The 7,358-nt window shown below is 55.8% G+C and overlaps 1 non-coding gene across 1 annotated transcript; it reads right to left on the reverse strand.

The window, feature by feature from the left end:
• On the reverse strand, positions 1-73 carry TRNAR-UCU. The gene has a single exon. It is a non-coding gene; the product is annotated as a tRNA-Arg (tRNA).
• Between the last annotated feature and the right edge of the window lie 7,285 nt (positions 74-7,358).

A 7,358-nucleotide genomic window follows, 5' to 3' on the forward strand; every position in this document is an offset into this window, starting at 1 on the left:
CACCCCAAATGGGACTCGAACCCACAATCTCTGACTTAGAAAGCCATTGCCTTGTCCATTAGGCCACTGGGGCCCTGTGAAAAAATGGAAATTCAATCTCCTAAATGCATATTTCTCATATTAACTTGGAAGCCAAATACCCTCTTTCTGCACCATACAGAAATGTCTGCATCCCCTGGCAGCGAGGCTACTAGGGAGGTCGCTTACAGAGCTGAGCACCACCTTTCTGCCAGCCATCTTTAGAGAAGAAGGCTCTTTCCCCTGACAGCCACACAGAGCTGCCTAGCGCCCCGAGAGCCTCCCTCGTGTTCTCCCGCAGCCGCCGCCTGCCGGTGTGGGTGGGAAAAGGGGACCAGGAAGCACTGCAGCATCATTCCGGGACAGGAGGCCCTCGCCACGCCCAGGCCTGCCTCTTGCCTTCAGCCCAGGCAGCCAGAGGTGCCGGGGAGCTCCCTGGCAGGCCGCCGCCTCACCCAGGAAATAAGGAAAAGGGGATGAATGAAGAAGTCAGGAAATAACGAGGAAATGAGGTTTGTCGAACGGGTTTCTGCCCGATTTACCATCTTCTCAGCTACCGCTCAAAGTTAAAACCCTAAAGTCGACCTATCGGCATAAGTACAGATGGTTAGATGGGAATTAAAAGGAGCTGCTGTCACAAGTGTTAGGTGCCTGCAAGCAGCATGCAGACCGTTTACAAACACTGCAATTAGAGGCTCAGATGAAACGTTTGCCCTAAATCAGAAACGACAATAGGACGACCAGCAGAACGCCACTCTAGGTACATGGCAGAGTAATGGAGGCCGTTAGAGGCAAAAAGTCATTCCTCAAAATTTGGAAATCAGATCCTAGTGAGGATAATAGGGAGGTGCACAAACTCTGGCCTGTTAAGTGTCAAAGTGTAACAAGTCAGGCCAAGAAAGAATCTGAGAAGCAACGTGCTAAAGACACAAAAGCTGAGCATAAATCCGGTCAATGCGAGTCCTGGTCTGTCCCTGCAGAAAGGTGAACCCCCTCTGTGGCTGGAGTGAGCTCCTCTAAGCCGACCTCACTACAGATCTGCGCCAGGTAGTGCTCATTGTAAAAATGTTTCCTCTGAAGGTTGGGAAAATGGGACCAGCGGTGCTCAGGCCGGCGGACACAATTAAAATCCCCCCCCAACAACAAACACCATGCAGTCCAGAGCAAGGGAGCCTTTGATCTTCCCTCTCATGCCTTAACTGGGGACCATACACACTAATATAGCAGTAACCAGTGCCACAGAGCACAAAGCCCACCAGTAATGCCCTCCCTGGTCAGAGCTCCAGCCCCTTCTGTACTCGCACCGCCAATGTGAAGAACAAAACTCCAGCCCCATCGTTCTTCCCTGGCCAGGAGACCCTTCCTCCAATCACCCTCTGCCCATTGATCTACCCTAAAGTCATGAATGTGCATTTCCTGAACACTCACCTTGTCGAAGTCCAGCTGCTCCATGGCACTGAACATCAAGCGCCTCCTCCTGGGCCCCCAAATCCCTGCCACCTTCCACATGGCCACTTTCACAGATGCCCCTTCCCTGGTACTGCCCTTGCTCAGCTGCACAGAGGAGTTTTCATCCCCAATCCCTGCCTGTCACTGCCCAGCAGCCCTCTGGCACCATTTCTGAGGACTGCTCTGCCTCACTCTCTTCCTGCCATGTTGGGAAAGACAGCTCCCATCTCTCCTTGGTAAAGGTCAGGTGGGCCAACTAGGGGCAGAAGCCCATTCTATGTTTTCCTACTGCAGAGCCCAAGATCAGAGACTCACCTTCAGGGCCACCCAGAGGGGAGGCAAGCAGGGCAATTTGCCCCAGGCCCCACAGGGGCCCCATGAGAATAAAGCATTGCAACTTTTTTTTAATAGAAGGGGCCCCCAAAATTGCTTTTTTCCTAGACCCCCTAAATCAGCCCTGCTCATCTTGGGCACAGACACCACTGTGCTCCCAGAGAACAAGCCACCCCTGCACAAAGAGGATGAAAGGACCTGCCAAAGCCTTGGATTGACCCAGGGACCTTTAGATCTTCAGTCTAACGCTCTCCCAACTGAGCTACTTTGGCAGCTGTACAATAATGTTTTGGCCTGTTGCTTCTCTGCCCGAGATATTTTTGCAGCAGTTGCACACAAAAAGGACGTCATTGGGAGCGGCCCATGAAGACAAGACTCACTTTTGCCTGCCTTGCTCAGCTTGACTTGCTGCCTCACCCTGTTCCTGCCCTAGTGCCCGGGTTGACCTGGTGGTGGAAGGGGACTGGGGGCCAGTGGCGCGGGGAGGAAGTTGAGCTGGACCCTGAGCTAGACTAGACCCTGGCGGTGAGAGTCTGGCCACCACTTCCCGCCCCACCCTGTTGTCCTGCCTTCCCCCACTGGGCGTCGTTTTGGGAGGGACGTGGGGCTTCTGCCTCCCCTCCCCGATTTTCACACCACAGAGGAGTGCGAACAGGAAAACGAACGGCTGCTCCACACCCCCACCGGAGGAACCCGACGCCCTTAGCTGTGGGGAGTAAGAAGTGGCTGTTGGCTGACAGGGCCTGTCCCCGAGGAGCTGGAACAGCAGCTGCCGCCTCCCCCTCGGCTCCAGGCTGTGGGAAATGCTCATTGCCTGGCTGCATGGGCGGATGCTGCTCCCTGCTCTGGAGGTGATGCAGCCAAGGATGCCTCACCCAACACTGAGATGCAGCCACCTCTGGGGTGGGTTGCACAAGTCAGCAAATGAATTTGGAACAGGAAATGCACTGAAAGGACAGAGGCAGCTGCAGGAGGTGGAGAAAACCAGAAGCCCTGGATCCCAGCCCTGCCCCTCCCCCACTCTACCCCCTAACCTCCACTCTCCTCCCAGAGTTGGGGGGAGAACCCAGGAGTCCTGGTCCCCAGCCTTGCCCACGCCCATATTTCGATATGGCTCCATCCAATTGCTGCCCCCTCAATTGCAGGGCAGTGCCATGGGGCACACCAGGGGCTGCCTGTTTGCACAGGACGGGCAATGCCAGTGCCCCAGGGTGGGGAGAGATGATGCTAAGGGAGAAGCAGGCAGCAGACACCCCCACGACAGAGAAAGAAGTGCTAGGGGGCACCGTGCTGCAAGGAGTGAGGGGGGGTTGGCAGGGAATGGGAGGATCTCCTCTCACAGCAGGTGCATCTGTCTCCCCCGCAATTCCTCCCCAGCCCTACCCCGGCCCAGGCTAATCCCGGCCCAGCTACCAGGGTTACATTTGGCCTGGATTCCCCAGCTGCTGGGGGAGGGGTGTGGGGCTGGGGGGCATGAGCCTCTACTCCCCCTTCCCCTGACACAGCTGCATGGGAACTGACCAAAGGAGCCTGCAGCACTGCTGCCTAGAGGAAACTGAGGCACCAGCTAGTGACAGACACATCATGGCTCTCCTCATCCTCATCCTCTTTTCCATATACAGCCCGGGGTGGGGGGGAACTCAGGGCAGTTGCATAGTCAACCTGTGGAACTCCTTGCCAGAGGATGTTGTGAAGGCCAAGACTATAACAGGATTCAAAAAAAGAACTAGATAAATGAACAGAGGACAGGTCCATCAAGGGCTATTAGCCAGGGTGGGCAGGGATGGTGCCTGTAGCCTCTGTTTGCCAGAAGCTGGGAATGGGCGGCAGGGGCTGGATCACTTGATGATTCCCTGCTCTGTTCATTCCCCCGGGGCCCCTGGCACTGGCCGCGGTCAGAAGACAGGAGGATACGGGGCTAGATGGACTTTGCGTCTGAACCAGTCTGGCCGTTCTTATGTCTCCCTTGGCGCAGCAGTGACACCCAGTGGGCAGTCAGAGTAATGCACAGAAGGTGTCTCCCTTGGCGCAGCAGTGACACCCAGTGGCCAATCAGGGTAACACACAGAGCCAGCAGCAGGTGCTGAGTGGGGCCGGCGGCCGGTATCCCAGCTGGCAATAGGGCAGCAGCCGGAACTCCAGAGCAGTGATGGGCTGAGCCGCTCAGCCTGCCGCTGCGTACCACCAAAAATCAGCTCACCTGCCACCTTTGGCACGTGTGCTGTAGGTTGCCGACCCCTGCTCTATACACCAGTAAGGAGATGAGCATATTACAGTTGTTGGAGGGCTCTTATCAGGAGTAACAGGCTATAGGAAAGTCAGTCGACATTTTTTGTTTCTCTGATGAAAACTGGCCCACTCCCTGCCTCAAACCAAACCTGTCACTAATAATTGTCAACAACTTAATTTTCTGTTTTTGGCTAAGATATTGATTTTTTTTTAATATTGAAATTGGATTCAGGATTGTTAGCAAGTATTTTTGGCAAACAAAGTTGTTAAATGGCAATCTAAATGGCAACACAGTACTGATTTCATGCTTGACTCCCCCCCCCCCCCAGCCTGCTGGTCCAACAGCTGCAGTAGACCCCAAAATCCACCTCTTGGGGTGCAGAGTGGCAACAGCAGCAGCAAACCCTCAGGTCCGATCACACGCCAATGGGCACCACCACCAGCCTTACAGACCATGGTGAAGTTAGCACAGCAGCTGATCTCAGGGACAGGTCACCCATGGAGCCACAGCAGCTCATCCTGCCCTGTGCAGCTCCCCCCGGATGAGATGGATCACTGCCAGCCCGGGGTAGAGACGCGCCCTGCACCCCAAACCCACTCCCAGAGCCAGCACCCCATGCCCCCTCCTGCACCCCAAACCCACTCCCAGAGCCAGCACCCCATGCCCCCTCTTGGACCCCTCAGGAGCCCCCTCCTGCACCCAGGCTTCCTCCCAGAGCCCACACCCTACACCCCCTCCTGCACCCCAACTCCCTGCCCCAGGCTCAGCCCAGAGCCTGTCCCACACTGCAAACCCCTTGGCCCCAGCCCAGAGCCTGCACCTCCTCCTGCACCCCTACCCCAGCCTAATGAAAGTGAAGGAGGGTAGGGGAGAGTGAGCGATGGGGGGGATGGAGTGAGTGGGGCAGGGCCTTGGGGAAGGGGCAGGACAGGTCCTCGGTTGCCCTTCAATTCAAAAAGTGACCCTGGGTGTAAAAGGTTGGAGACACTGCTCTAGCCCTAGGGTGACCAGGCAGCAAGTGTGAACAATCAGGACAGGGGGTGGGGGGTAATAGGTGCCTACATAAGACAAAACCCCAAATATCGGGGCTGTCCCTAGAAAATTGGGACATCCGGTCACCCTATCTAGCCCCTGGGAGCCTGCTAGTCCTCCCCATCCTGGGGGAGGACCCGGTAACCCCTATTCCATCCAGAGACACTGAGCCTCCCCTCCCCTCCCCATCCCAGCTGAGCTCCAAACAGACCTGTGGCCTATGTGACAAAGCCGGGGAGGGGATGGGGGAGCGGAGCAGCGTCAGAGAAATAACACAAGTGCTGGACACTGGTCAAAGTACTTTATTCACAGCAACAGTGACAGGGGCACCAGGAACTGCCAGATTTCTCAGACATGTCCCTAGCAAGGGCAGTCCTGTAGCCACCCCATGCAACGCTCTTTACACTGCAGCTTGTGATCCAGGGACGGAGCATTCACACTCGCCTGGGAAGGGACAAACTGGTCTTCAGAGGCACTAGTTGGAGTACAACTGGCCTATTGCTCTAGATTACCTGGGGGGGGGAGCGACGCAGCTGAGGGACAAGAGGCACAGATGGGCTGCTGGGTCACTCCTTGCGGGCAATCCTGGGGCTCAGTGCACTTGAGTGAAGGCCACAACGGGCTGGAGCTCTGCGGCATGGCTCCTTGGTCCCACCGCATGGAACCCCACCCCCCAGCATCCCAGGGAGATTCCATTCCACGTCCCCTGCTGCAGAGTTCTGGGCTGGAAACATTCCTGGGGAAGTTCTGGCAGCTGGGCAGGAGACAGTGGGAGCTTTTGGTACCTGGGGATATCTGGGAGGCAGCTAGGGTTAGGGTGAGCAAAAATTAGCTGGGTGTTTCTGCTACAGTGATCAGCAGTGAACTAGTTACATGCTGACATCATTAGGTTTGAGTCAGCACACATCAAGAGGGTGGGCCAGGCTGTTCACACCTCTCAGAACAGGGTTGGAGGGATAAGACTTTTATCGGTAGATATCCATGACCATCCATTACACCATACACACCCAAATGACCAAAACCTATTTCCATTGGTAATACCCCAAATGTACAGATCGCCTTATATCAACGCAGCATTTCTCTTACATTGCCTACTTACTTTGTACACTTAAACAATTTGTGTCTGAATGGTTATAAACCTTTAACTTTTTGAATCTCATCGTCTACTGTCATGAAATAATTGTCTGACCTTCCATTTTCTGGCCCTCCAATAACCTCCCCTACTGTGAAAATTTAAATCAATAAAACTAAAAATATTCTTACTAATAAACATTGATACTATCTGTAGAGATCACAAATAAAAGCTGAATTCTACCCAGCCTACACAACGGTTAGCATCTTCCTAGCCGGGCAAGCTGAGATTCTGCACCTAGGACCCTGGGCATGGTCCCTCCCGCTGCTGCAGCACCACTCAGTCAGGGCGCTTGCCCCAGAGACAGTGGCCTGTGATGCAGCAGGTCTAGCAACTGGGCAAGTGCTAGCACAGGGCTCGGGGAGCTTTACCACCGTGCCCCAAACCCCCTGGACCCCGGCTGTGCCAGCACTTACACAGTGCAGCTGCTGCGAGAGAAACACCCCTTGTCTAGTGGAGAAACTCACCTGGGAGGCAGGTCGGAGCCGGCAGCTGCAGCCGCTAGGACCAGCGCTGCATGGGGCTGTTTATGAAGGACAACAGTGGGTCTGGTTCAGGTTTCACGTGCAAACCACTTGGCCTTGCACAGAACACGCCTGACATCTGGCAGGAAAGCCAAGTCTGGGGTGCCACTGACAAGCTGCAGAGGGACTGAGCAGCAATCAGCCGGCTGCAAAGCATGGGAAGGGGCGGCCAGTGTAAAGGGCAGAGAGGGGCTGCCTCATTCCCCTTGCTCATTACCCAGCCAGCTGGCGCCCCTCTGCCCGTGCGGAGGACAGCACCGCTACTCCCCATGGCCCTGCCCCCCACATCAGGGCTGGGGCTTCTGCTTCAGAAACTCCCCCAAGGGAGCAGACCCAATGACTTCATTACACCCTATTCCTGGCTAGCTGACAACCCCAGCACCTTGGAGTCTGGCAGGTCCTGGACTCCACACCCCTTGTCCCATTCCCTCTCCTCCCCTCCCCTCCCCGTTTCATTCTGAACCCTCCTCTGCAGCCTGCCCTAGTCCCACAGCAGCACTGGCACTAACACCAAAAGCCGGCGTTAGTGCCACGTAGAGCAGGGCTGGCCTGCTGCCCCCTCTCCAGACCAAGCTGGGGGTACAAGTGCCCAGCCCCTGCCTGCGCTGCACCCAAGCCCTGGAAAGCAGCTCCTGCCAGC

This window comes from Mauremys mutica, unplaced genomic scaffold (assembly GCF_020497125.1).
Source record: "Mauremys mutica isolate MM-2020 ecotype Southern unplaced genomic scaffold, ASM2049712v1 Super-Scaffold_100251, whole genome shotgun sequence".
In the NCBI taxonomy this organism is placed as follows: domain Eukaryota; kingdom Metazoa; phylum Chordata; order Testudines; family Geoemydidae; genus Mauremys; species Mauremys mutica.